Raw genomic sequence first — 4,162 nt, forward strand, 5'->3', positions numbered from 1 at the left:
TAAAATTTAAAATCTTGTTATGTTTTCTAATTGTTAGTCCGTTTATGATTTAAGAAAAAGTTCTCTTCGATAAAGAAATCCTTATCTTATTGGTTAAAATCTAACCGTTCTAATGTCAACAAATGATTCAATATCCAGAATATGTCTTACATACAAGGTCGTAATCCCATATATTAAAAGAAAAATAATTTTTTTTTGAAATATTAGCTAGTTCTCGTGACTATAATAAACTAGTTATTAAAGTCAAAATGCATGTTAATTTTTTTTTTTATGAAGATACAATATGACACACACACACACACACACACACACACACACACACACACACACACACACACACACACACACACACACACACACACACACACACACACACACACACACACACACACACACACACACACACACACACACACACACACACACACACACACACACACACACACATATATATATAGACTTGGCCGTATGCATGAAAACAAAATATATATTTTTTTATGTTTTTGACAAAAACCAGGTATTTCAATATCGAATTTGTATCTTTACAGTATAAAAATTCAAGCCAATATTGATCAAAATGCAGTAAAATATGTGTGAAAAATCATAGATTTTTTGAAATAATTTTTGAAGAAAGTTTCTTTGTTTTCCTTCTTTTATTTTTGGGCTGGGCCCAACCCGGTCCATATACTAGGCTCAACCCAGCCAACCCCGTGTGGCTAGGTTGGACCTAACAAGCCCAGCTTGGTCACTAGCCCAAGCTAGTAACCTAACATCCATCCATGGACGCGTAATATTTTATGTGTGTATGAACAATGCGAAGGTAATTAAATTTCCTTCGTATTGTTCATCCTCCTTGCAGATGGCAAGAACAAGGCGTTGCAATTTGGAACTGTTGATTTCATGTATTGGCTCTCACACGTTTTCTTTTTGTTTCTCTTATATACTAATAAGCATAATTTTTGTTGCAAGTACTAAGAAGGGAAATGCACATATCTGGTTATGGAGAGGTGAAGACAGAGGTGGCATTGTGTCCTCTGCTTCGCCGTGTAGACTCTCCTTCTCTCTTCTTCTTGCTCTTCTATTTTTTTAGTTTCTTATGCTCTTCCTCCCTCTGTTTTCTCTTCCCTATGCTCCCCTCTCCCTTTGCCTTTTTTCTTTCCTCTCTCGTCGCTATCACCTATCTATTTTTTCCTTTGTTGTCTCGTTCTCCCTATCTCCTCTCTCTCTCTCTCACGGTTCGGTTCCTCCTCTGGCTTTTATAGCCAAAAGACGCAGGCATTTCTTGGTAACGGCTGTCGTGCATCACGGTGGCAAGGATGTCAGTCGTTAAATGTGCTTCTTGATTGAAGCTGCTAATGTCTGCATTGCCTTTACTACAGAAACCGTTGCAGATGAAGAAAGTGATGAACAAATGAAACGGCGTCGTTTTCTAATTCAAAATGAATATTTCTGATTTGATCCTTGGATGTTTTTAAAATTTTGTAATCAAGCCCCCCATAAAAATTATAATTAGACCCCTAGATTTTAGCATCTTTTTTTATTTAGTCTTTGGTTTTAGATTGTTTCAATTAAGTCCTTAATTGACCATCAAATTTCAATCATTATGCAATTAAGCCCCTGATTTGACCAAATCAACTCTTCAAAATTATAATTAGATCTTAGCTTTAATTACTTCCAATAAAAGCATAAATTTACCTAAAAAATCAATTTTTTTTACAATTAAACCCTTCATAAATTCAATTAACCCTTAGATAAAATTTAATTGAGTCTATAAACATAGGATTTTGGACTTTTCTTTCTCAACTTGAATTTTATTTGTCAAAAAGATTCTCATCATTAAAAAAAATATAATGTCAAATTTCAATTTTTGTATTTCTAAACTTCCTCAACCAATTCCTAGCCATTTTATAGGAATTCCAACATCCTTTTCTTACTTCTATTATTATTATTATTATTCCTTCCATGTATATTTTTGTGATATGTATTTTTTTGTTTTATTTTTTATTTTTTGTGGGGGAATCTAAAAATAAGTAAGAATAAGTATAAATGCAAAAAAGGTTGAAAAAATCATTTCCACTGTACCCTTATTACTAAGAAAAGGGAAGAAAAATCACGAGCCCTCCATGCAGTAGAACAAAGAAATACATCGTGCATATTGCGCACATTCAAGATCCTGTGGTTCACGCTCGTAAACATTTGTTTCGAGAATGAAATGAAGTGGCATTTCTTGGCCAGAAGCTTTTCTGTCTAGGACTTCATCAGTGGGATTGAACCTGAACCCATGCGGCACCATCTTCAAAGTATATAACGAAGTAGTTTCCCTTTCGTTTTAGAGAGCTAACTCTCTTAAAAATAGCATCCAATGCTGCTTCCTTATATAGAGCAAAGGGACTAAAAGGTAGATACAGCAAAATACTCAAAGAAGAAAAGGCAAGCACAATTGATAATGACAGAAATCGCAACGAGAGATTCTCTATTTCCTGCTAGAAGTTATGCACTGTCCAAAGGGAGAAAAATGTTTTCACTGGCAATGGCTTCGGAAAACTTTAATAATGGACTGAAAAATTTGCCTAAGAAAAGTATATGAAGCAGCGTTATTAAACCAAGATTAGACTGGTAGGTCAAACAAAAAAAAAAAGGTGATAATCTGATTCCGCAAATAAACTCCTAAAAAAAATTTAAATTCTGTCCAATTGAACACAAATGCCTTCTTATTGACATCATCCCATACGCCATAGGAGCGGGGGAGGGGGGGTGTTCGGGGTTCGAGAAGGTGAACAAGATGCTGTTTTGCTATAGCTCATGCCGTGTAAAAGGGTTAGAATTTCCCTAATTATCAACCTGGTCTTTCATTTTACTATTCCTACTTGTCACTTTAAGATCTAAATAGTTACAGAAAAGCAAATTTTGCAAAGATCCATTTGCTGGAAAGTGAAGGGCTTGATTGGCTTGATTGAGCTCATGAAAAGATCTCCATTACTAGATATATATTCATGGGCCCAAAGGTGTATTGGATGATCAGCTAGGAAACTTCTTAGTTGCTAGTATTATTTTGTGCCGAGATCATTATCTTCTTAGTAGCGAGCATTATTTTGTGACAAGATCAGTATCTTCCAGGAAATTATGATGGCCAGCATCTATAAAATGTACACTGTAGTTTAGAGTTGTTTATTTAAAATAATTCTCCACGCAACTTTTTAAAGGTCTACGCATGCATTGTACTATAATTTGCACTCAAACTCGATTAAAGGATTCAATAATCTTTATACCAAGTTAGTAGCATATTTCATCATTAACATGTTATTGTATATGATATAATTATATTATTTGATAGTTTCATTTATATTTCACTAGCTTTTTATCTATATTTTATATATAAAATACCTTGATATTTTTTATTGTATGTTTTGAAGGAATTTTTTTTATTAAAGATATAGAAAGTAGTAAATTTGAGATAATTGACAGATTTAATCTTCAATCGATATTTTGTGCAGAGCGTAAGCTCTAAAGGTCGAAATGAAGTGATTCTAGTGATATTAAAAAGTTAACATTCATATCTTTTTGGACATCCAAGGCAAGAAAATAAAATAAAGAAGAGCATGGAAATCACAACTTTCAAAGTCAAATCTCACAATCTGTTAGTATTGACATTCGGTCATTCCAACTTGAATATCTTAAGCTACAAAAGTTCAATTGATGCAAACTCAATTTTGTTGGATTTCTAACTCAAAGATGTATAAAGCGGAAATTTTCAGCAAAAAAAAAAGTCATGTGAGGGAGATATCATTTTTTAAAGATGGCAACTGAATTCTGCCAGCAAACAGGTTTCATGAAGAAACGAGTTCAAATTACGTTTCGAAGCATCTAAACCGATATCCAAGTTTTTATTTCAGCAATTTATCTCCTCTAAGTCAAAGCTTGAAAATTTCATGCCAAGCTATTTCTCTTTTTTTAGAAAAATAGTTACAGAAGTACTTAAATATAAACTGTCTACTTAAGGGAGGATTATTTTGTAAAATTAATTAGTACTTAAAAGTGCATCTTTATCAAGGTTTTATATCATCATTCTGCACTTGAAGTATCAATAACTCCTTAACTAAAGCATGTTTTATAATAATATATCTAATAATATAAGATACCTATAATTTGTGGTAAATGTCTA

This window comes from Populus euphratica, unplaced genomic scaffold (genome assembly GCF_000495115.2).
Source record: "Populus euphratica unplaced genomic scaffold, PopEup_1.0 scaffold67.1, whole genome shotgun sequence".
NCBI lineage: Eukaryota > Viridiplantae > Streptophyta > Magnoliopsida > Malpighiales > Salicaceae > Populus > Populus euphratica.